Source organism: Balaenoptera ricei, chromosome 3 (assembly GCF_028023285.1).
Source record: "Balaenoptera ricei isolate mBalRic1 chromosome 3, mBalRic1.hap2, whole genome shotgun sequence".
NCBI lineage: Eukaryota > Metazoa > Chordata > Mammalia > Artiodactyla > Balaenopteridae > Balaenoptera > Balaenoptera ricei.
The window spans coordinates 106,043,213-106,069,709 of NC_082641.1; the positions used below are offsets into that span (position 1 = coordinate 106,043,213).

The 26,497-nt window shown below is 36.6% G+C and overlaps 1 protein-coding gene across 10 annotated transcripts in view; it reads left to right on the top strand.

Annotated features, from left to right (window-relative positions):
- MEGF10 (multiple EGF like domains 10) overlaps positions 1-26,497 on the top strand; it is a 364,824-nt gene that overhangs the window by 154,678 nt on the left and 183,649 nt on the right. For 8 of the 10 annotated variants that reach the window (XM_059916984.1, XM_059916982.1, XM_059916993.1 and 5 more), the window contains one exon: positions 4,226-4,346. The exons of the other annotated variants lie outside the window; for them this stretch is intronic. The gene's annotated coding sequence lies outside the window, so the exon portion shown is untranslated. The remainder of the gene's footprint in view (positions 1-4,225; positions 4,347-26,497) is intronic. 10 annotated transcript variants of the gene reach the window in all.

Below are 26,497 nucleotides of genomic sequence, written 5' to 3' on the forward strand. Positions count from 1 at the left end.
TGAACTGTATATTAGATATTGCTTTTCCTGAGTGTGATAATTGTGTCGTGGTTGTTTAGGAGAATGCATTTGCTTTTAGGAGATAGATGATGAAATACATATATTTACACACACAAACACATATGTAGAACAAGTTAACAAAATGTTAACTAGTGAATCTAGATTAATGATAAATTGGTGGTGGTGTACTATTCTCACAACGTTTCTGAAGGTTTGAAATATTCATAATTAAAAAAATATATATATGTATATGGGAGCAGGGAAATGAGTGGGGATATAGATAAAATAAGGTTAGCTGAGTCGGACATGGTTAAAGCTAAGTGTTGAGTACAGAGAAGCTCATTATATTATTCTGTCTACTTTTTTAATATATTTGAAATCTTCCCTAATGTTTCAGTCAGATTTCATGGTGCTGATTCTCAATACATGATGAGCGTAAACTGCCATGACAGATTCTGTCTCTCCCTTTCTGTGTCTTGGCCTCACCCCCATTCCTACCTAGCCCAGCTACTGTTTTCCCTTGCCAGCATCCTGACTGTACTTCCCATTTATTATCCAGACTGAAGCCAAAGGGTTGTTTTTTTTTTTTTTTAATGCACAGTTGATTTTCCCAGGCTCCACTTAAAACCCTTCAAGGTCTGCCCATTGCTTTAGGAGAAAACTTACCACCCCTGCACAGCCTGCCCCTCCTTACTCTCCACCTGCTTTCCCTAGGTTCTGGATGCACAGTCCTTTCAGGTTTCTGATTTTTACCCCATCCTTCTCTACTCCCATGGAGAGGCTCATCCCTCTCACCAGAATGCGCTTTTCCCTCTTTACCTCCTTAGTGCTTATTTGTTCTTCAAATATCACTTCTTCACAAAATCCTTCCTTCATCTATCCGTTTAGAGTAAAACCCCCAGTATTGTCTTCTATGGTGGTAGGCATATTTCTCTGGTGACATTTATCCCAATTGGAATTATAATTCTCTGTGATTGGATTAATGCTTCCTCTCTCACTAGGTTGCAGGCTCTCTCGTGTATTTGTTTTGCTTACCATTTGTTCTGCTTACCATTGTGTCCAAAATAGGTGCTTGGTATTGATACATAACTTTTATACATATTTTTTAAAATAAGGTTTTTCCACTAAAAATATTTATAATTTTTGTCATTATGGAATTCTGGTGTGCTTATCTTCAAAAGGATAGGAGATTGTCTCCTAAAGTTTAATTTCAGTTCTTAATTTGTTGTGATCCCTCTGACAATATAGAAACATTACTGTCATAATGCTCCTTGAAAAATTGGTTGTCACTTGGCCTCTGTTTCCTTTCACAATCAATATGACTTCATGCAAAACGATGTAGCAGTTCACATCATTCTGTCAGTCCCCATCAAAGAAATACTGCTTTCCAAAATTAAAATTGTGAATCAACTCACAGGAGGATGTTGTCAAATAAACAAAGAATCATTACTTATATTACACTGCCAAGTTTTTGATAAGCTTAATTCCTCTAAATGCATTTAACTTTAATGAAGGGTCATACAATTTAATAACAACATAAAAAGGAATCATTTATCTTTCTAGTCCTAGACATTGGGCACATGTCTTTTCCTTAAGACATTGTTTCAAAATGCGAAAGTTTTCTTTTCTGTCTCCTTCAGATTCGTCTCTCCTTATTTCTATGTATGTAGCTTGGGGAGTGATCTATATGTACATGTTTAATTAAATCACTCATCAGGCTGTAGTTTTCATGGTTGGAAATCCCAGGGATTTGTTGTTTCAAGTTCCCGAGGCAATGATATTTACATAACCCAATAAAATTTGGTAATTATTAGTATATTAGTCAAGATTCTTTCAGTCGCAAGTGATATAAAACCAAATTCGAACTGACTAGCAAAAAGGGGAATTTACTGGCACGTGCAACTAGGGAGACCAAAGGTGATTGCTGGTTTTGGGCTAAGATGAGGAGGATGGGGGCTCTCCTCATCTCCTCGCTTGCTTTCCTCTCTGCTAGCTTCATTCTCAGGTAAGCATGGCAGTAGGATATTCATGGAGCAATAGTAGGTTATTCATTGATAAGAGGTGATCTTTGAATATTTATAAATGGGGCAAGGGGCTCCAGCTGAGCAGAAGCTGGGAGTCGGAGTCTGCCTGGGTGTCTGTGTGATTTGTACTTTTTCTTTTCTTTTTCTTTTTTTGGTTTAAAGAGAGGTTGTGTTAAAGACCCCTGGGAAAGGGACAGGTGGGGAGGCATTACTTGGTGCTGTCTCTCACATGGCCCAAGGACTAGTTTTTGATCCCTGTGGAAAGTAGAATTATAACAGATGATGAAGTCATTGTTTTTATGAAGAATTTTGTAAACTATGAAGGGAATGCAGCATGGTTTTTTGGTGTATTAAGGGCGTGATAGCTTTGAAATGCTCCCAGGAGGCAACATTAGTGCAAGATAGGACAGCATCTCACAGAGAAACAGTGATGAGTCGAAAGTTTCATTTCTGAACACCCTCTGGAGGCTTCCAGAGCTACTTAGGTGTCTGGTGCACAGAGGCAGAGCAATGCAGATTACAGTGACAATAAATTCAGCCCCTTGTTTTGTGGAGGATGTTTCTAATAAGTTTTATACGGATAGATTACTTGACCTCAAAAAGTTTCTTATAGAGAAGAAATAGTGCAGAAGACATTGTCAGAATTAAAACAATGAGTGAATATGAAGATACAAAGAAATAGGGTATTATGGGTTGACAAATAATTTGATAATTCAATAAAAATGCAACTTATGTAGCAAGTCAGTGCATTATCCAGGGGTGTTTTTCACTTATTGCTTCTATGAAGATCATGTTATTGCTCTGTATGGGCTTTCAAAGACAGAACCAGTGTTAGAAGAGCCATTTCAGACATGCGGCAAATAACTGAGCAACATCGAGATTCCTCACATGGAGAACACTCTTCCTGTATAACCTCTTCTCTGGTTAAAAGCGTTCAAATTTTTAAGAAACATGTATAATGGAATTGTAGGGATTTATACATTCAAATCAGTCATGTGGTCTGCAAAAGTTAACTCTAAATTGTAATCTAGGTAAAAGCCTCTGTTACTTTTGTTTGTATAAGCTCGGATCCTAAATAAAACAGCTGCCAGCAGAATGCTCATTAAAGTGGATTTAAGATCCCAAATGAAAAGTTATTGATTTCAAAAAGGATAAATACCTCTAAACCATCTGAAGTTATTAAATTACCAATCATCTGAAGTTATTAAATTACCAATTTAGTTATTTTTGTTTTTTTGTTTTTTTTTTTTACTATCTTGGTTGTTTTGTAAGTAAACAGTATAAGGTGTTATGCTTGAAATGAAACTGAAAGATATCAGCCAATAGTTATTTTCCACAGACATTTAGAAATTAATGATCTGCTGAAACATGGTGATCAGTTTTGGTCTGCTTTGCTCCAAATTCCTGGCTCTAATAAAAAATATAGCCTACTTCATGTCTATGAGAAGGAAAGATTAGGATGAGGTTAGATGATAAATTTTTAGCCATCAGCATGTAGCCAAAAGAGCCTGGCTTGGTCCTATCACATTTCCCATGTATATTTAATTACTGTACCATTTGGGTATTATAATAAAAATTTTTATCTGTCCCTGGAGGCAAAATTGAGTTATATATTAAATGGTTATTTTCTTTGTTTTCTGCTTAGGTATGCATGTAATGTGGTAGCATAATATATATTCCACACTTGTTTCATTCCTGCAGAGAGATAATATTTTTGCAGCTGACAGAGGAAAGACAACCTGTGCTTCCAGCATAAGAGAGAACATATTGGCAGTATAAAATACAGATGTTCCCTGTGTTTTTTCTACTTCATGGTTGTATTCAGCAGGGGTTAACTTTCATGGGCATATTTCCCTATTTCTTGTTTAGGCAGTTGGACACAGAAGTCCACAGTAAATTCAAGATTGCAAAGGTGGTTTCAAGGAAAGTATTTAAAAATGTTTTCAGTGGGAGGAAAGTAACTTAAAAATGTGTTCCCCCTTCCTCCTCACAAGAGACTTTTCATAAGATTGTTGGAACCAGAACAACCTTCCTACTTCTCTATAAGGAAGGAACTTGAAGTATATCCAATTTTTCTTTTAAAGAATTTTAAGTGGGAAACAAATGTAAAATTTTCTTGTCACAGTCTAGGAAAAATAAGTAGAAACTGCTGTGACAAATATGGTATCCTAATCACATGTTTGATGCGTTCTTCTTTCCAGTTTCAGAAAGAAACAACCCAAGGAATGTAAAAGGAATATAGAAAGATCATTTGTGCATCATAATCAGAAACTTCTCATCTGCATCCCTGAAGCTAAAGAGTTAGAGATGGAAATGGCACAGGTAGGAGTAAATGAAGGGGACACTGATGAGCCACTATTCACATTTTGGGTGTTCATCTTGGAAAAACTAATTCTTACTCTAAGAATAAGAGAAAAATTGCCAGGTAAATTGAGAAATTCAGTGGTTCAAATGAGGGGGATCAAATGTTGAGTATTCAGATTAAATAACCTCTAGTAAAACAGTTGCTATAGAATAAAGGGAAGAACTTGGGGGTGGGGAAGCTAATTTTCTTAGGTTCAAAAGCATCATATATTAATTTTGTTTGAAAAGTAAAGTAAAAATCGAGAACCAAAAAATAGATCTTAGAGGTAAAAAGAAGAGTAACTATGGGACATTCTTCTAGAACTCTGAGAGTTGGGAATTAAGAGAAAAGTTGAGAGGCAGAAAAGATTGAAGCAGGAGAAGCAATATTGTTGTTACAGAAGTTCCAGAAGGAGAAAATAGTATGAATGAATGTCAAGCAATAATTAAAGAAAAAACATTTCAGAGTGGAAGGATTCATTGTTTACATGGAGAAAGCTTACCAAAGACTAGGCAGTATGATGAAAAGGAATCATACCCAGATGGTTTTCCATGGCCTGGATAAAGAACAAACACTGGAAGCAGCCAACTGTGAAAAAAAAGGGTCACTAAAAAACGTCATTAGACTTTTTATTTGCAACACTAATGCCAGAAAACCTCAAAGAAAATGTAAAGACTTCTGAAGAAAAAGCATTATGTTCCAAGAATTATAGACTGAACCAAGCTGTTACCTAAATGCAAGGACAAATGAAAACCTGGTTCAGATTTGTAAGAATTCAGAAATTATATGACTCATGTATGCTTTTTAAAAAATGTAACTTAAAGTAGACCTTCAAGCAAAAACTAATCAAAATACAAAATTTAATAAAGATAAAGCTATGTTTTTAGAAAAAAGAGTAGTGAGAAATAAAACCTTAGATTTAACACTAAAGAATTGTTTTTAATGTGCTTGTGAAACTAAGTTCAATTTATAACAAAGAATTTTAGAAAGAACAATGTATGCTATAAACGTTCCCTAGAGATGTCAGGTGAGGAGAGAGGTGGAAAAGAGGAGGTAAAATATGATAAAGGTTTAATGTCAAACAAGGAGGATCCATATTTGTAACTATGAATTTGACATTGACATTGATAGAGAATAAATTAAAACATGTATAAAAAATTTTTTTAAAACAAAACCAATTTTAAGTGAGACCATGAGAGAAAAAAACACATAGCCCCATTATTCGAAAAGGTGCCAGAGTGTGTGTGTGTGTGTGTGTGTGTGTGTGTGTGTGTGTGCGGTTAGTGGGTGAGCAGCAAGAAAATACAGTGAAATGAACCATTGAAGTAAGATGCAAGGATTAAAAAGATAATAGTTTCCTCTATTAGATGTTTACTTCCAGGCTGTCATGGAGTAACTGCTACTGAATTTACTCTTCCATTTTAAAACTGAACAAAATACGTGGTGACAATTTTTAGGCATTGGATAATAGGCAGTACAGGATTAGAGTCCTGGAAAGTCTGTAAATATGAGATAAGCACCACATTCAACCTTATTTTATGTCTAGGGGCACTTCCCAGGATGTGGCACAAGGAGGTGAAGCCCAAGTGAAGAACATCAGTCTCACTGAGCTGAGGAGGCAGAAATTAAAACAGAGGGTTTGTAAAGGAGGAGCTGGAATTAGCAGAATAGGATTCCAGAGAGGAGTAAGCTGTACAGATGAAGGTCTCAGAAGTCAGTGTGCAGATTCTCCTTAGCTCTTTGGCTGAGCGCTGGTCTGGGATTTACATCTATAGGTTAAGATTCTATAAGAACCTGAGATCCAGCAAGACAGCAGCTGCAGTGGAGCTAAGAAATAAATGGAAATGCCAGAGGTTATGCAGTCCTAAAAGATGTTGAAGTTTTGGTCCAGTCATAGTGGAAAGACTTCACTGAGCATATCAGTCATTAAATTGAGACCTCAGAAAGGTCACTTTTTAGGAGCCAGGAGTAAGACCATATCCCATGGTTAAGGTCAAAATTAATATACACTTGCCCAAACAAAGCATAAAATGAAACCCAAGGAATCAAGAGAATTACCCAGCTATGTAGTTGTTGGCCAGAACAAATGCTACACCTTTAAAGGAGAGACAGCAAAATCCAGATGCTCTACAATATGTTATCCATAACGTACAACATTCAATAAAAGCACTACTACATATGCACAGAAGTAGGAAAATGGGACCCATAATCAAGACAAAAAAGCAAGCAATAGAAAGAGATCCTGAGATAATTCAGATTTTAGAGCTAGGACATAATTTTTTAAATGGTAGTTATAAACATGTTCAAGAATTTAAAGGAAAACATGGACATAATGAGCAAAGAGGTGGGAAATCTCAAAAGAGAAATATAAACTATAAAAAAGTATCAATTAAAAATACTAGAAATGACAATTTCCCTCAATGCCTTGAGATTAGACACTGCAGAATAAAAAGTTTGAAAACAGATCAATAGAAAATATCAAAACTGGAAAACAGAAAATAGATTTTAACAAATGAGCAGAGGCTCAGTATCTTATGGAATAGTATCACTTGTCCCACATGTAATTGACATCTCAGAAGAAAAGGAAAAGGAGAATGGGTCAGAACTATTAAAAAAAATAATAACCAAAGTATTAAAAACTTGGTGAAAAAAATCATTATGCAGATCTAAGAAACTCATAAAACCCAAAGTGGCATATCTTTCAAAATATTCTTCTAGAATGGAGGCTAAAAATATTTTAAGATGAATGTAAACTGAAGGAATTTGTTTATAATAGTCACGGCACTAAGAGAAGTGCTAAAGAAAGTTCACTGGCTTGAATATAAAACTTAGAATTTTAAGAAGAAATAAAGATTGTTGAAAATTGTAAATATAAATAAATTTTATTTTCTTATCTTTAAATTTTTTGAAAAGATAATTGACTGATTTGAGCAAAAATAGTAACTGTGTTGTGGCATTTCTAACATATGTGATGGTAAACTATGACAATAGCATTAAGAATTGGGTGGGATAAATGGAGTTCGACTGTTGGAAGATTCTTATATTTTACATGAAATGGTATAATATTAATTAGAGGTAGACTGTGATAAGTTAAGGATGTGCACCGTAATCCTAAGAGCAGTCACTAATACACACACCCACATACAGAAAGAAAGGGAGAGAGAGAAAGAAAAAGAGGCAATAAAATTGAGTATTCAAAAGTATTTTATTGACCCAAGAAAGCAGAAAGAACCAACAAAGAAACAAACATGAGACGGGACAAATAAAAAACAAATTGCAAGATGGTAGAATTAAATCCATTAAACCATATTAATAATTATATTCAATGTAAATGCACTAGATGTTCCTATTAATATTAATAAGTTTCACAATAAAAAGGTCAGTTTGTCAAGAGGATACAACAATCTTAAATGTATATTCATAGCTCCTGGAACACCTAAATATTATTAATTCAAGGATGACTCAACACAAGGAAATCCATTAATGTAATTTACTACGTAAATAGATCAAAGGAGGAAAACCTCATGACATTTCAATATGAGCAAAAAATGCATTTGCTAAAATTCAATAATCACTCGATTAAAAACAAGTAAACAATAAGTCTTGGCAAGCGAGCAATAGAAGGAAACTTCCTTAAGCTGATAAAGGTTAGCATATACCAAGAGCAAATATCATGTTTAATATAAAACATAAGAAGCATTCCTATTAACATTAGAAACAAGATAAATTTGCTCCTAGCATTGTTGCTCTTTAACCTTAAATGGAATCTGAATCTAACTAATGCAATAAGACAAAAAGAATAATATATATATGTGTACATATATATAAATACTATAAAAGAAAGACACAAATATAATTATTTGCATAAGATTGCCTTGAGGGCTTCCCTGGTGGTGCAGTGGTTGAGAATCTGCCTGCCAATGCAGGGAACACGGGTTCGAGCCCTGGTCTGGGAAGATCCCACGTGCCGTGGAGCAGCTGGGCCCGTGAGCCACAATTACTGAGCCTGCGCGTCTGGAGCCTGTGCTCCGCAACAAGAGAGGCCGCGATAGTGAGAGGCCCGTGCACCGCGTTGAAGAGTGGCCCCCACTTGCCGCAACTAGAGAAAGCCCTCGCACAGAAACGAAGACCCAACACAGCCATAAATAAATAAATTAAAATGAAAAAAAAAGATTGCCTTGAAAATCCAAGGAAAACATTATTAGAATCAATAAAGAGTTCAGTGTGGCTAGATACAAAATTAGCATAGAAAAAATAAATGCTTTCCTATATATTATCGACAATATATTAAAGAATAAAACAGAGAAATGGAATCCATTCTCAGTAACGATAAAAACCATGAAGTGCCTAACAAAAATATACGATTCATATGTTGAAACCTATAAAACTGTAGGAAAAAAGATATAAGAAGATCCAATAGATGCAGATACATAGCCCCTTCCTAAATAGACAATATTTTGAGGTATTAATCCTTCCCAAGTTAATTTAGAAATGTAATACAATCCTAATCATTATTATAAGACTTAACAAGTTCATTCTATAGGTCAAATGGTAGAGAAAATAATAAGTAATTGCCTGGAAAATTCTGAGAAGAAAAAAAAAATGGGGGAAACTTCTCTTTCAGAAATTAAAACATATTTGAAAATATAACTGTAAAAGTATAGGGTTGGTGCAGGTAAAGGCAAATTATTACAATAATTACTAAGATTGAATAGAACTTAGAAGTATACACTGCTATTTCACATAATAGTTAAAAGCTCTGAATCACAAGCCAGGCCACATAGTAGCTGTGCATTCTTGGACAAGTTAAATAAACTTTCTGTGCCTTAGTTTCCTTACTTGTAAAATAGGGACCATTATATCATCTATATCTTAGTATTGTTGCGAAGATTAAATAGGTTAATACACATAAAGCCCTTAGAAGAGTGCTTGGAATATGGTCAGAACTATGTAAGTGCCAACTGCTATCAATGACAACAATGGTAAACAAATCAGTTGGAAGACATTGAATTACTTCTCAAATCAAGGTGAAGTTCAGTTACCTATTTTGAAAGAAATACAGTTGGGGTAACTGGTTGTCCATTTTGAGAGATATATAGTTAGACACATACCGTACATCATACTCAAAGAACTAAACATAAAATTATCAGATGAAAATATAGAAAAAACATTCATAAGCATGGGGTGAAGAAATTGTATCAAAGATATAAAATAGTAAAGTCATAATGAAAATCGTCACATATTTAAATATATAAAAACTAAAAACAAAACAATGTACACAAAAAACAACATTAATAGACAACCCACAGCCTGGGAATATATTTATTATATTAATAAAGGATTAATATAAATACAAATCAATAGGAAAAAGACAAACACTCCAGTAGAAAAATTAACAATACATATGAAAAGCAATTTACAGGAAAAGAAATACAAATGTCCAATAAACTCTACAAAATGTGCAAACTCATTGGTAAATTAATGTGATGCATTTTCATCAATTTTCACATGATTAGCGAACATATAAAAGCTTGGTAATACCCAGGGTTGATAAGGATGTGGCAAAGGGGCACTTTGATACTTTGTTGGCAGGAGGGTAAGAGGACAAACATATTTTGGAGGGAAATTTTTCAGTATCTACTAAGATAAAAACTACCCATTTTTGTTGACTTAGCAATCCCATGTTTAGGAGTTTATTCTAAAGACTACCTCACATGCACATGGACCTAAAGTTTTATGTATAGGAATGATCACAGCAGGAGTGTTTATTATAGTGAAAAATGGGAAAAAGCCAAATACTCATCATCGGAAGAGCAGTTAAATAAATTATGGTAAAGTCATAATGTTGAATAACACAGAATTATTAAAAAGGATGTAGTACATGAGTTTCATACATTTTTTAAAGATTTATTTATTTATTTTTATTTATGTTGTTTTTGGCTGCGTTGGGTCTTTGTTGCTGCACGCGAGCTTTCTCTAGTTGTAGCGAGCGGGGCCTACCCTTCGTTGCAGTGCACGGGCTTCTCATTGCGGTGTCTTCTCTTGTTGCAGAGCACGGGCTCTAGGCGTGCGGGCTTCAGTAGTTGCAGCACGCGGGCTCAGTTGTTGTGGTTCGCGGGCCCTAGAGCGCAGGCTCAGTAGTTGTGGCGCACGGGCTTAGTTGCTCTGCGGCACGTGGGATTTTCCCGGACCAGGGCTTGAACCCGTGTCCCCTGCATTGGCAGGTGGATTCTTAACCACTGCACCACCAGGGGAGCCCAAATTTCATATTTTTATTATATATAAGTGGAAAGTGAAAAAAAAGTAAGTTTCAGGATAATTCCTCTTATTTTTTACACACACATGCACACACACGTGTGTGGGAAGGCATAGGAAAAATACTGAAATGAAAGTATTATACTAAACTGTTAATCATGGTTAACTCTGGGATGGGGTGAGGGAGATAGAGCCTCACATTTTTAGTCTTTATTCGTAGGTACAGTTTTAACTTTTTTAAATGAAAGCATGCTCATACACATCTCGTGTAATAAAGAACAATGAAACATAATAGAAGAATAATGACTTGAGAAGTTGAAGAAGCACCAGGATGCAGATTATTTTCTCAGTGAATGCTCTTAACTTAGCAGCTAATTCATGTAACCTTAAAACTGTTACAGAGCAAACATATGAAATATTTTAGTTCACTTAATATGGCTAACATAATCCTGAAACCAAACTTGACAAAGATAACACATAACAAAGCTACAGTTCAAGCTCATAAGCACAGATGCAAACATTTAAAGTAAAACACTAGGAAATACAGGTAACACACGACATTGAAGTAATGTTTATTCCATAAATGCAAAAGCGTTTTAAGACAATGACAGTTCTTAATGTTTTTCACAGGTTAAAAGAGACAGGACACCTGACTGTCTAGAGGTGACCTGCCCATCACTGATCCATTCGTTCATTCATTTAACAAATTTCTGTTGAGCCAGGCATTCTTTTCAGTTCTGGCATAAGACCAAACACTGATCCATACCACTAGGAACGAACATACATTGTAAAGAGAATAATAGATAACTAGACAAATGCTAAATGGTAAATAATAAAGTATGAAGAAGTATTTAGATAGGAGAAGTACTAGAAGTAGGAGAAAGAGATGGTCAAATTTTTACCTGAAATCAATAAAAATAATATTCATGTTGGAGAAAACTAGGATTATTTCCATTCAAGTTGAAAGCAGTACAGCCACTCACTCCCACTCTTAGAGCTGTATTCAACAAGTTCTAACCAATGCAATGGGATAGCTGAAAGAAATGTCATACATGTTTGAAAGAAAAATTATAATACACAATTATAATTGTACCTTTATATGATTATCTACCTAGAAAACTGAAGACAGTCAGTTAAAAAAAATTAGAAGTGTTCAGTAAGGTGGCAGGTTACAAGAAAAATATAGAAATAAATAAATATTGTAAATAATTAATATAAATAAATAAAATAAATATAGAAAAATTGTTATATACTAGTAATAATCAGTTATAATACATAATGGAAAAAGATGTCATCATAATAGCAAAGAATAATATAGCATGCTTTGGCACAAACAATGGAAAATGCACAGGACATATAAAAAGATGATAAAGCTTGGGGCTTCCCTGGTGGCGCAGTGGTTGAGAATCCGCCTGCCAATGCAGGGGACACGGGTTCGAGCCCTGGTCTGGGAAGATCCCACATGCCGCGGAGCAAGTAGGCCCATGAGCCACAATTACTGGACCTGCGCGTCTGGAGCCTGTGCTCCCCAACAAGAGAGGCCGCGACAGTGAGAGGCCCGCGCACCGCGATGAAGAGTGGCCCCCACTTGCCGCAACTAGAGAAAGCCCTCACACAGAAACGAAGACCCAACACAGCCATAAATAAATAAATAAATAAATAAATATTAAAAATGGAGATTTCTTAAAAAAAAAAAAAGATGATAAAGCTCTGAGCATAGAAAAGAAGTCTTAACCATATTTTTAGAGAGAAATAATCAGAATGATAAAGGTGTCAGTTCTCCCTACATTATTTATCTATAAACTCAATGAAATTCTAATGAAAATAGTGATGGAATTTGGGGGGGAATTTAGAAATTATTTTTCTTTAAAATTCTAATCTTTATTTTTGTCCAAGTTACACATACTCACTTTAAATATGATGAATTCTGCTATCTTATAATAGTTCTCGGCTTTACTCTTTCCAGCTTCTGATTGCCACTCCCAAAGTCAACAGTTTCCAACGCTTTGAGTAGTTTTTACTAGAAGAAGATTTTTCTGATACTTAAGTTTTGCTTATTTCTTTCAGTTTTGAAGATTATCAATCCACTTCCTACTGTGAAAAGTAAGGTTTAGTTTTCTGACCTACTCCTCAAACCCCAGCAAGACTTGCCCCACACAAATACACACGACACAAACGAGCACATGTTTCACCTTCTTCTCTTTACCCTGACAGTATTTTTGACTCTATCAGTATCTAAGGTTAAAATTAGTATGTCTATGTAAATATTATATACACAGTGTCTACAATTTCGTGTCATATACAACTTGCTTTTGGGGGGAGTTAATAATTGCTCACTTTTAAATTTGCTTTGTTTTTAATACAGTTGACAGAGAGGGGGAAGGAAGGAGGGATAGAGAGAGGAGAGAAGGAGGGAGCGAGGAAGGAAGGAAGGAAGGAAGGAAGGGAAGGAGGAAGGAGAGAAAAAGAAAACCAAAAGAATGAACCTCTAATTTCAGTCAAGCACTCAGAAAAAAATAAAATCTAAGGATTCAGTTCTTGAAAATATGCATTTGGACCATCTTTCTACTTCACACTGGACTTGGTTACTCTCCAGACTTGCTGCCCCACTTTTTCAGGACCTTCCCTTCATTGTCATCCTGGGCACGTTCCTCTTCCTTTTCCTCATGTTGGAGCTTCCATTTGCTGGGTCCCTTGTCTCTATCATGGTTTACACACTGGTTTGTGGGGAGCACTTCATCCAGTAGATTCCAGGACACTGTGACATGCAACTGGCCTAGGAGGAAATGCTACTGCCACCGCCCCACCGGACACTAGAGAGAACTGCTGTCACCTCTGCCACTCCGTCTCAAACCAACCACTGGGAAGACTCTGGGAAGTCTGCGCTGCCATCACTGCCCCCATGATGCCCATGACGTCTGTGCCTGCCAGTTCAAAACTCCACCTGGAACAGTGTTTTAAAATTAATCTGCAGCCGCATAGCACGGGGAGATCAGCTCGGTGCTTTGTGACCACCTAGAGGGGTGGGATATGGAGGGTGGGAGGGAGGGAGACACAAGAGGGAAGAGATATGGGAACATATGTATATGTATAACTGATTCACTTTGTTATACAGCAGAAACTAACACACCATTGTAAAGCAATTATACTCCAATAAAGATGTTAAAAAAATCTGTTAGAACCTTTAAATACATCTTTATAGGCCACGTTTATAAATGTTAAGAAAGGTTAATGTTAAGAAAATCTCCTGGGACTTCCCTGGTGGCACAGTGGTTAAGAATCCGCCTGCCAGTGCAGGGGACACGGGTTCGAGCCCTGGTCTGGGAAGATCCCACATGCCGTGGAGCAACTAAGCCCATACACCACTACTACTGAGCCTGTGCTCTAGAGCCCGGGAACCACAACTACTGAGCCCGTGTGCTGCAACTACTGAAGCCTGCGGGCCTAGAGCCTGTGCTCTGCAACAAGAGAAGCCACTGCAGTGAGAAGCCCACGCACCACAAGGAAGAGTAGCCCCTGCTCGCCGCAACTAGAGAAAGCACGTGCGCAGCAACGAAGACCCAACACAGCCAAAAATAAATACATTAATTAATTAATAAAAAAGAAGAGAAAATCTCCTTCATTCCTCCTACTCAGGTTGGAATAATTTGAGATAGATCAAATTCAAATGGTGGTGGTGCCCAAATGGGTTTATTCTCATCAACTTGGTGGGTAACACCAACCTCTTAGGAAAAATATAGTTTATAATTTTAAGTAAACATATACAGCAAACATTTCAACAAAATAATCCATAGCACATGGTCTAATTGCAAGGTTGTAAGTCAACATTTGGTAGAAATATTAAAAATAAGCCTTCAAATATTATAAGAAAGCTTTGTCCGTAGCAAACAGACTTATGCAGAAGCTCAGCTTTTCGGTGACAAGATATAGAATGTCCAGTTTTCATTTAAATTTCTTTGTAATAGGTATGTACATAATTGCTAAATATTATTTATTTATAAAGCTGTAAGAGCTAGCACAAGGAATAAAAAGTTTTATTTTTTCACATTGATGAAAAATTAAGATCTGCTTCTACTACTTCAGTAGTATTTTCTATCAAATGCTAAATAATATGTTTAACATAGTGGTGAAATATAGAAATTAACTTATTTTCTGCACATGCAAAGGTTTAGCTTTTTTTTTTTTAATAGAAGGATGATAACAGGAATCAGAGACCCATCAATCTGATATTTAACTTTACTTTTCCAGTTATGTTCAGTATTCTTGGTTTGTGCAGTGAATTCTCTTCCCTATGGAATAAAAATGGAAAAATTTTCTTAATTTCAGAGTAGAGACTAAATGACATATGTGCTAGCATCAGTTGTCTCTAGAGACACCACTGAGGAAGTGAGATTGGTTTTAAGGGATTGGGACACAAATGAAGAAGAAGAAAATTAAGAAATAAATTATATGATGATAACAGTTGTTTTCAAGCACTGTGCCACTTAAGTTCTACAAACTTAATCAGAGAAAAGAGTTGTAAGTACTTTCACATTCCAAGTTAGATCAACTTTGGGTTGCATATTATCCATCAGTAATGATTTAAAATCTATTCTCTGCTTCAGATTTGGAACAATATGACTTTGGAAGACATGGAAGGAAAGAGGCATAGGGTTGCAGAACAGAATTTATAAGCATTTTTCTGAGTTTCTCTTACCTAATTATATATCCATTTTTTGATCAAGAAGACAGTGGTGGCGAGAGTCATTGCAGTGGTTGAAGGGCAGCAGTTCTACACTGAGCCCTCTAATCGGGATTGCACCCAAGAGCCTCTTGTAATATAAATTCCATTCATGAGATAGTTTGAGCCTGAACTTTTAACAATTCCAGATGAGAATAGGTTGCAGAGGGAAATTTGACAAGGCTGACTGTGATTCTCCATGATGACAAGATTGATAAATGTGGGGTGGGGCTGGGAATCAGGATGATCATACCTCCCCTGCCACCCAGTGGCCAAAGAATGAGTTCTGCGTAATTGGGATGTACACTCCTAGGGTTATGATTTTCTCAGTCTATAATGTTTTTCATTTTCCCATGATCCAACAATCTTTATTTTGAACTTCCATTCTATTTGGTGGTGGGAAATTAATCCAGTCAATTCATCCTCCTCCTAAGGCTTGAGGGAGGGGAGGGTGTTAAGTTGCCTTGAGGTATCACGTGGAGAGGGTGTGGCCCAGGACATCATCTGTCTTGTGTGGCATTTGCTGTGATGTAGGAGGCCATCTGGTTCCTGGTTGTCATTACCCTTCTGTCCTGATGTCTGCATTCCTACCTCATCTCTGGTTTTGCGTGGTTCTTGCCGCTGTGTCCCTCATCATGGCTACAAGTCCCCTCCAGGTCCATCAGTCCCCTCTTGGCTAAATTTCTCAGTTTTTAGAGGTACATTTTGCATGATATTTCATGCCGCTCTGGGACTGTGGGAAACTGAGGAGTTATCTCATGCCCTGTCTGCCTGGAGGGGCTGCCATTTCAAAGTGGCTCAGGGCATAAATTAAGATGTTTCCAGCTGTAATAGGAAACTTATCTCAAACTGCCTTAAGGCAAGTTATTAGCTCACAGAAGAAGTCAAGAGGTGAGGTGAGCTTCAGAGTGTGTAGATTCAACAGTTAAAGAGTTGGGTTCGCTCTGCCCTGCCTTCTGCCTGTCATCTTCATTCTAAGGTGGGCTGCTGTTTTGGTTGTATGATAGCTGCCTGCAGAAATTAGGGCTTTCTCTTTTATATCATTGGTTTTTCATGCTTCTTTCTTAAGAATGAAGAGGAATGTTCCTAGAAGTCTCCGGCAAGCCCCTCTTTATCTTTTGTTGGCATAACCTGGCCATAGGCCTATTTCTAAACCAATATTTAGTAAGAGGAATGGGATTACCCTTAGACCAAAATCAGGCTGAACCCTGAAGCTGAGCGGGGGCTCACCATCTCCTCAGGCATTTGTCTGTGTGTGGGAGGAGTCAGGACCTGAATGAAATATGGAATTTGTTAGGAAAAGAACAAGGAGGACGGATGTTCTCTAGGCAATAATAACAGCCAAGATTTAGTTAGGAAAACAAATCACTCTAGGAATTCCAAACAGAGTGAGATTTAACCCAGGGAATTAAGCTACAAATCTGTTGAAAGGAATGAACGAGAAAAAAGGAAGGGGAGGAAATTGATGTTAGTCAATGTTCAGGAACTCCAGGAAGCTGCTGTAGCCCCTGTAGGAGACCACACCTGTCTAACCCTGAATTGCTCTGAGCCAGTGCTCTTATGCCCCTGCAGAGACAGTGCAGTTGCTAGAGGGGTGCACTGCTGCCACAGTCAAGGCCAGAAGATGTGGCTCTGCCTTTCTTCTTCCCTTTAATCTTTTTTTAAAAACAGATTTATTGAGATATAATTTATATACCATGCTATTCAACCATTTAAAGTGTATAATTCGCTGGCTTTAGTATATTCAGAGTTGTGCATCCATCACCACAGTCAATTCTGGAACATTTTCATTAGCCCCAAAAGAAACCCCTTCTCCTTAGATGTCACCCCTCAAGCCCCCATCCCCCTCCCCAACCCTAGGAAAACACTAATTGATTTTTTGTCTCTGTAGATTTGCCTATTCTGGACTTTTCGTATAAATAGAATCTTAAAATATATTGTCCTTTGTGATTGGATTCTTTTGCTTAGCATATTTCCAAGGTTCATGCATGTTGTAGCATGTGTCAGTATTTGCTTTTATTGATGAATAATATTCCATTGTATGAATATACCACATTTTATTTATCCATTCATCAGTTAATGGGCATTTGGGTTATTTCAGCTTTTTGACTATTACTGATAATGCTGATATGAACATTCATGTATAAGCTTTTGCGTGGATGTATATATGTTTGGTATATACTTAGGAGCTGAATTGCTGGGTCATATGGTAACTTTAAGTTTAACCTTTTGAAGAAATGCTAAACCGATTTCCAAAGATGCTGCACCATTTTACATCCCACCAGCAGTGTATAAGGGTTCCAATTTCTATACATCCTCACCAACACTTGTTGTTATCTTATTTTTTTATTATAACCTTCCTAGTGGGTATGAAATAGTACCCCATTGTGCTTTTGATTTACATTTCCCTGATGGCTAATGATATTGAGCATCTTTTCTTGTGATTATTCATCATTTGTATATACCTTTTTTGAGAAATGTCTGTTCGGATACTTTGCCCATTTTTTAATTGGATAATTTGTCTTTATTATTGAGTTGTAATGTTTCTTAATATATTCTAGATACAAGTTCCTTATCATATATGTGATTTACAAATATTTTCTCCCATATTGTGGGCTGTCTTTTCACCTTTTGATAATGTCCATTGGTATATGAAAGTTTTTGATTTTGATAAAGTCTAATTTATCTGTTTCTTCTTCTTTTGCTGCCTATACTTTTGGTATCATATTTAAGAATCCATTGCAAAATCAGAGACCATGAAGATTTACTCCTATGTATTCTACTAAGAATTTTACAGTTTTACTTCATGGATTTAGGTCTTAGATCCATTTTGAGCTAATTTTTATATATGATTTGAGGTAGAGGTCCAAATTGAGTCTTTTGCATGTGAGTATCCAGTTGTCCCAGCATTTCACTTTAATCTTGTGCAAGTCCTTTCCACTAGCAGGTCCTGAACTGAAACCTGCCCAACAAGGGGGATTGGGACATGTAGTTTCCAGCCTTCTAGGCCCTGTGATACAAGGGAGAGATTAGATGGGTGGGAACCAGCCTGTAGTATCCAGCCAACAACTAACACATCAACCTTCTGTGGGGATTTGCTCTCTCTTTGTTGTCTAGACCAGCAGTCCCCAACATTTTTGACACCAGGGACTGGTTTCGTGGAAGACAATTTTTCCACGGATGGGTGGGGTGGGGGAGGGGATGGTTCAGGTGGTAATGCGAGTGACGGGCCACTCACCTCCTCCTGTGCGGCCTTCTTCCTAAAAGGCTGCTGACTGGTCCCGGTCCGTGGCCCGGGGGTTGGGGACCCCCGGCTAGACAGAAAGCAGGCCACAAGTCTCCTTTTATTCAAAGATCCTAAACCTGTCTAGGGTCAGTTCATCACCCTCAGGTCTTTGGAGGGGTACAGGATATAGGACCCCAACTCCCTTTACTCTATTTCTCTCCTTTCTGTTCTTCCCTCTCCCCAGTTAAGAGGATTCTTAAATTGAGTATAAGAAAAACTCTGTCATATATCTTTCCAGATATTTCTGTTTTACATGCTTTTGTTCTCTAGTTTTATCTCTTTCCTCTCCTAGGTTGAGCCTTCAAGCCAAACTGCCTGTACTAAAAAGTAGGGTCTTGATAGAGATGGGGACAATTTTGGATCAATACTTTGAAGTTTTATCCTGCCACATATGGTCGTACTGCTGATGGGGTGAAAATAGAGGTGAGGCGGGGCAAATCCTCATAATAGTTGCTAAAAATAACAAAGTAAGGGCCATGCTAAGACAAAAGAGCAACAATAAAAATTTTCTACTGCTTTAAGAAGTATATATGGTACGAGGTATTGCCTACCTTTAAAGATATATTGCATTGCTTTTCTAAATTTTGAAACAGTTTGAAACATACTATGATGAGCTTTTTTAAAAGAATGAAAAAAATCTTAAAGATGTATGAGATTATTTTAGATAGATTATTAGACAATAGAAAGTGGCATTTTGCCTGACAGATTGGGATATGGTTTCGTGACTGTGATGCAATGCTCCAGAGACAGGGATAAGACTTTGGGGAAGGGAGAGAAATTCTCAAGGAGGAGATGAACAATTACAGATAAAGAGCTAAAACTAATGGGTAAGCAAGACACTGATACTTTTGCTAGAGATTTCCAGTTATGACCATGCAGGTATTAGGGGTAACTTAGCAATGATTTTACAACTGTATTTTATAATAAACCATAACATACCACTATAGACTGAACTGTTTAAACATCTTGGAGACTTAAATTTATTTAGCTTAAGAGCTTAGTTGAAAGGAAAAAAATAATGGAAACTAAGGTGTAGGATTGCTTTTCCTGAATTCTAAATTTAGCTTAAACATATTTCTAATCGTCTGTGCCAGGAATATTTTCCTGAAAATCATTTGAATTGTATAATCTGATCACCTTTATTAATACAGGGATGTAGATGGGCATAAACATACTCACTGTATTTTACTGTGCTGATTTTTAGCCTAGGTAATCCTGTAAATGATTAATTATATTCCATCTGATTATCAAACTACTTAACTTAAATCCAGTGTGATCATAAAAGATGAGTAAATCTTTAGTGCCAATAGAGGAGATTCTACACATGGTTACATTTAAGAAGGCAAAAGAAACTGCGCCATGTGACCAGTGCCTGAATAAGATTAAATCCCTATTACATTGGTGTCATAAACCAAAAAGGTATAGACTGTGTGAAGAGCAATACAAATTCACAGCCATCGTTTTGGGTCTGTATAACAGAAGACAAATGTTCTTGCTCCCTAAACTGATTCTCTTATGAAACTAGATGGGGAACATTACATTGCCAACTATATGAAATGTCCTTCTCCATTTTTAATTTAGGTTCAGATGACTTCACATTACATGTGGGTATAAATGGGGAACTTTTAAATGAGCAATAGAAAAGGAAAACGTTGTGTGAGAACTCAAGGGTGTGATATCAATATAGCTCCCAGGGAAAAGGGAACCCTCCTACACTGTTGGTGGGAATGTAAATTGGTGCAGCCACTATGGAAAACAGTACGGAAGTTCCTTAAAAAACTAAAAGTAGAGTTACCATATGATCCAGCAATTCCACTCCTGGGCACATATCCAGAAAAGATGAAAACTTTAATTCAAAAAGATACCTGCACCCTAATGTTCATAGGAGCGCTATTTATGATAGCCAAGATATGGAAGCAAGCTAAATGTCCATCAACAGATGAATGGATAAAGAAGATGTGGTGTATATATACAGTGGAATATCACCCAGCCATAAAAAAAAAAAATGAAATAATGCCATTTGCAGCAACATGGATAGACCTAGAGATTATCATACTAAGTGAAGTAAGTCAGACAGATAAAGACAAATATATGATTTCACTTATATATGAAATCTAAAAATATTATGCAAATGAATTTATTTACAAAACAGAAATAGACCCAAAGGTATAGAAAACAAACTTATGGTTACCAAAGGGGAAAGGGGGGGGGGAGGGATAAATTAGGAATTTGGGATTAACAGATACACACTACTAAATATAAAATAGATAAACAACAAAGATCTACTCTATGGCACAGGGAACTATATTTAATATCTTGTAATAACCTATAATGGAAAAGAATATGAAAAAGAATAGATATATATGTATGTATATAAATGAATCACTTTGCTGTATACCTGAAACATTGTAAATCAACTATACTTCAATTAAAAAATACAGCTCCCAGGGGAAATTCAAAAAGGGAACCAGTATATTCAGTGTCTCTCACATGCAGATCATACTATTTCATTTAGTCCTCTTGGCAGGCCTAAGAGGAAGGCGTTATCATCTCTAGATGTGGAAACTAGATCAGAGATATGTCAGAATCTAGTTTGTCTGATTCCAAATTGTATGCTCTTGTGGTTGTTACATTTTGACAGCACTCTTTCAGGTCCAAAGACAGAAAGAAACGCAATTCAAATTAGCTTAGGAAAAACAAGGAATTTCTTGGCTTGTGAAACTGAAAAGTGTGGACATGATCCTCCTCATTCAAAATTGTCTGCTGCAGGCATGGTTGGATCCAGGGGCCAAGTGGATCTGCGTCTCAGTTATACTTTCCTCTGTGTTGTATTCACTATCAGGCAGGCTCTCAGGAGCTCCAGCTTCAATCCCATGGAAAAAGAGATCCTTTTTCTAAGTTGGAATAAAAGTCACAGTATTAAATCTCATTACCCTAGCTTGTTCTAAGTAATCCTAACCACACACTATAAGCAATTTGAAAGAAAAGTGAATGTGCAGGGCCAGCTATTTCAGAAAATGTGAATTCTAACTCTTAAACCTTATGTATATATGTTAAAGATGTGAATATAGACTGCAGAATAACTGCACTATTTCTGAGATATTTTTGCATACGGATCATGGATATAACCTGATAACTATAGCAATTGGTGCTGATCATAAGGATTCCAGAAGTAAACAGATGGCCTTTACTTCTCTGCTGTTGGAAAGGTCTTAATCACACTATAAGGTCATACATACAGCTTCATTCGATGTTCAATATATGAAAATACATTGCATAACATGCTTTAAAAAATACATTTAAAAGAGAGATGGGCCAACATTTATCAAATACCTGCTATATACACGCAGAATGTAGGCACTTTATATTCACTTTTGTGTTACACAAATGATTCAGTAGGCACTAGCCACATGTAGCTATTCAAACTTAAAACTTAAATTAATTAAAATTAAATTACAATTTAGTTCTTTGGTCGTACTAGCTACACTTTGAGTGCTGAATAGCAATGTGACTAGTGGCTGCCATGACGAATGGCATAGACGTAAAACATTTCCATCATTGTAGAAGGTTCTATGGGACAGCTCTGGATGTCTGTCTCAACTCTTTCCTTTTTTAGAATGAAATCTATCAATCTTAAATCATGTTAAATAACACCATGAATAAATAATCAGTCCAGAATGTGGCATTTTCTCTAAGAAAACGGATCTGAGCTCTTAGAAGAGTCAGCGCCATGGGCAAATAAAGTTGGGGTAGAGGGTACTGTTCTAGATTTCAAAAGGCTTCAGAGAGATAACAACCAAATGTAATGTTTTATCCTGGTCTGAACAGAAACAGTTAATTTGTTGTTTGTTTCAATGAGGAAATTTGATAATGGACTAGATATTAAATGATAGTACGGAATAATTGTCAATTTTGTAGGTGTCATAAAGGTATTGTGGTATTTTGGGGTATGTTCCAGCTTTTTGGACATCTGTGCTAAAGCATTTAGAAGTGAAATATCTCAGTACTTTTCATTTATTTTGGAATGATATAATAAAAATAGAGGCATGAAGTGGCTATGGCACAATGTAAATGATTGTTAAAACTAGGTGGTGAGTACTATGTTTCTAATTTTGATATATTTTAAAACTTCTGAAATGAAAATATTATTGAAAAACCTATTTTTTAATTTTTTTTTTTTGCCTTTGGTGTCACACATAGGAAATGTTTTCATAGGAGTTAGAAAAATTAGTTACTGGGATTATCTTCCAGTATTAATGGGTCATTTCTTTTAATACAATTATTTTTATCTGTTTGAAATTTATTTTGGTGTAGTGTACAAGAAAAATTACTTCTATTATTTTTGGGTAGGTAGATGGTAGTGAATATTTGCTGTTTGCTTCTCTAAATTCATTCACCATTTTTTTCTAGAAAGAGCCCTGTATTTTCATTTAGGGATCTACATTCCTTTCGTTTTCTGGTCATGTATTTTGGGAAATACAGAAACAAAACATTATAAGCCTGATATTTTAAAAATTACTCTTGACTGAAAAATAACTGGAGCAGAAGCCATAGTCCTTTTTGGTAGTTTAATGGGAAATTTAAAGAATGGGAGTCAGTTGAGATGTGAGCAGATAAACCCCATGCTAGCCATTACATCCTATTCATAGATAGGAAAACAGTTTAGAGAGTATTCACATATCTGTTACTATAAAATGAAAGTTAAAGCTATATGTTTATTATATGTCTTATATTAAAAAGTGGAGTTTCTATGTCTCTTTCCTAAGAAGAATGTCTCAGTCACGGCTTAGACAAGAACATAAAAAGCACTGTAGGTGTTTCAGGCAGAGGCTTTAATACAAGAAATCAAGTGCTTACAGAACCATTACAGGGGCTGAAGGAGGAAAGGCAAAGGACTACCACTAGCTTTTAGGTGTACCACCGCAGAAAGTTACAGAACCTCTGTTGGTAGAGTTAGGAACATGCAAGAAACTTGTACTCATCTCCTGGTACTTTGTAGCTTCAGGATGGGTGGAATACCAGGGGAGATAGAAGCCATTCCAGAAACTCGCATTTAGAAGGTTCCTGCTATGCCGTCTACTGTTGCCAGAAGGCAAAGAAAAATGACGCCACCCTCCTGCTGCCTTTCAAGTATCATGCAAGTTTATCTGTAAGATGGAGCCTAAAAATGCATCCCAAAATTTGCTGGCTAGGGTATCAGAGAAATATACTTCTCAGGCCTCCAGACTCTGCAATATAAGGAAGAGATAGAAAAGTTTTTCAAGTGGGCTGGATGTCAAATAGACAAATCCAACAGAAGGAGTGAGGAGCTTTCCTATAATATTCAAATTCTTATTTTAAAAATTCAAAGGATTGTTGACTTGAAAATTTGAAGTAGCCTATGTAAGAAAATATATTTGTTAGACTATTTGATGAAGAAAACAATTTGAAGTTATAAATTATGTTTGTCCTAGAGAATTGGTTTCACCCACAAATTGGTAAGAATTAACTTCCTATGACATCATCTAATCTAGCAAGAGCTTCTCAACAGGTGGGTCAACCAGCCGTAGGGGTGGCGAAGCAGGGCTGGGTGGCCACAGAAGCCTTGCCAAGGGCTCCAATTCCTTTGCGTATCCCAGTATGCTGTATAAACATAACTGTCACTTTAGTGTATTGTGAGAAAGGCTGCAAGGCACTGTATTTTAGTAAAGCAATCCTCTGTTGTTTTAATGTGAATGATATTCCTGAATATGAAGGCTCCAAAGTGAATTAGTGTACAAGAAGTATAAGGAAAGACTCTTTCAGGGCACTTGCTCTTCACTTGTGTGAATACATCATGGCAATATAAGGCTGTAAATCTCAGGATGTAATATTAATATTCCAGAGAGTAATGTTAGGTAAATAACAAAGCGGGCTGATAAAAATTCCCTGGGTTTTCAGAAAAGTTAAAGGCTTGATTAATTAATTCTTTATCTGCATCTCCTCCTCCCTTTCTTTACTTTTATAGCAAGAGTGAGATGATTATTATAATCTGAGAGATAAGACTAAATGTACTGAGAGCAGTATTTGTGCAACTCTGTGGTTTGGGTAAATGTATTAAATGAATTAAGGAAATTCATGTTCAGAAGCCTCTGATCTTAAAATAATTTTCTACTTAGAAGAGATAATTTCCAAGTGGAAAGTAAAAATCCTCTACTGAGTTATAAAATTTTTGCTTAAAATATATTCACGATTTTTGGGAAATTACTGTGCACAAGGACTCCACCTGGTGCTTGAGATATATCAGTAAACAAAACAGACAAAGATGCCTGCCCTTGAGAAGTTTATATTTGAATACGTAAAATATAAGTGAATTATATAGGATATTAGAAGGTGAAAAGCAATATGTAAAAAAAGAAAAAGTAGAGCATTTTAAAGGGGATTGGGTGTGCTGGGGGAGCAGGGATGAGTTATGATACTTGATAGGGAGGCTCACTGAGAAGGCACAATTTGGGTTAGACATGAGGAGATGACGGAGCAAGCCACACATTCCAGGCAGAGGGAATAGCAAGGGCTCTAACGGGGAAACATGGCTGGGGTTTGAGGAAAAGAAAGGATACCAATGTGTCCAGAGTGGAGTGGGCAAGAAGACAGCAGAATATATAAAGAATTCTTACAAGTTAAAAACAACCCAGTTAAAAAATGGGCAAAAGACTAGAATAGACATTTCTCCAAAGAAGGTATATGAATGACCAACAACCTGCAAAGATACTCAATATAACCAATCATTAGGGAAATGCAAATCAAAACCCCAGTGAGATATCATCTCACACCTATTAGAATGGCTACTATTAAAAAAGGGGGAAATAAGTGTCGCAGGATGTGGAGAAATTGGAACCCTTGTGCACTGTTGGCGGAGATGTAAAGTGGTGCAGCCACATGGAGAACAGTATGGCAGTTCTTAGAAAAGTTAAAAATAGGACTGCCATATGATCCAGCAATTCCACTTTTGGGTATTTATCCCCCCAGATTGAAAACAGGGTCTCTAAGTGATATTTGTAAATCCATGGTCATAGTAGCATTATTTACAAAAACAAGAAGGTGGAAGCAACCTAAGTGTCCATCCACAGATGAATGGTTAACAAAATATGGTAGATACATACAATGCAATATTATTCAGACTTAAAAAGGAAGGACATTCAGCCACATCCTGCAAGACGATAAACCTTGAAGACAATTATGCTAAGTGAAATAAGCCAGTCACAAAAAGACAAATACCACATGATTCCACCTGTGTGAGGTTCCTAGAGTAGTCACATTCATAGAGGCAGAAAGAATGCCCAAGGGCTAGGGGCAAAGAGGAATGGGGAGTTATTGTTCAATAGGTATAGAGTTTTCATTTTGCAAGATGAAGGAATTCTGGCCATGGATGGTGGCTAAAAATAGCGAGAAGCTCTCAGAAATAGTGTTAGAGTGACAGAGAGCAATTTTCCCAACCACACCGGCTGTCTACTGGGTCATTCCCAAGAGGATACAAAAACAGTAATTCCTTCCCTCAGAAAACCCTCCTTTGATCCTACATTCCTAAATAATTACTGCCTCATTTTTCTGCTGCAGTTTAGAGCAATATTTGAAAGAGTTGTCAATACTCTGTGTCAAATACCTCTTTTTCCTTTCTCTCTTCAGCTGCCTCCAAATAGACTTTCAATCCATTACTCCACTGTAGAAAGAAACTCCAGACATAGCATCTGTAAAATCAACCAACCTAGAAGCACTGACTGTGTAGTACATGCACAATAGAATTGATCTGATACAGGAGGGTGTTACGTTGTTTCATTAAATCGAATTACATTTTCCCCCTCAATTAGTCAAAACGGAATGATCTGGTCAATTTGCTTGCCTTCGCTATT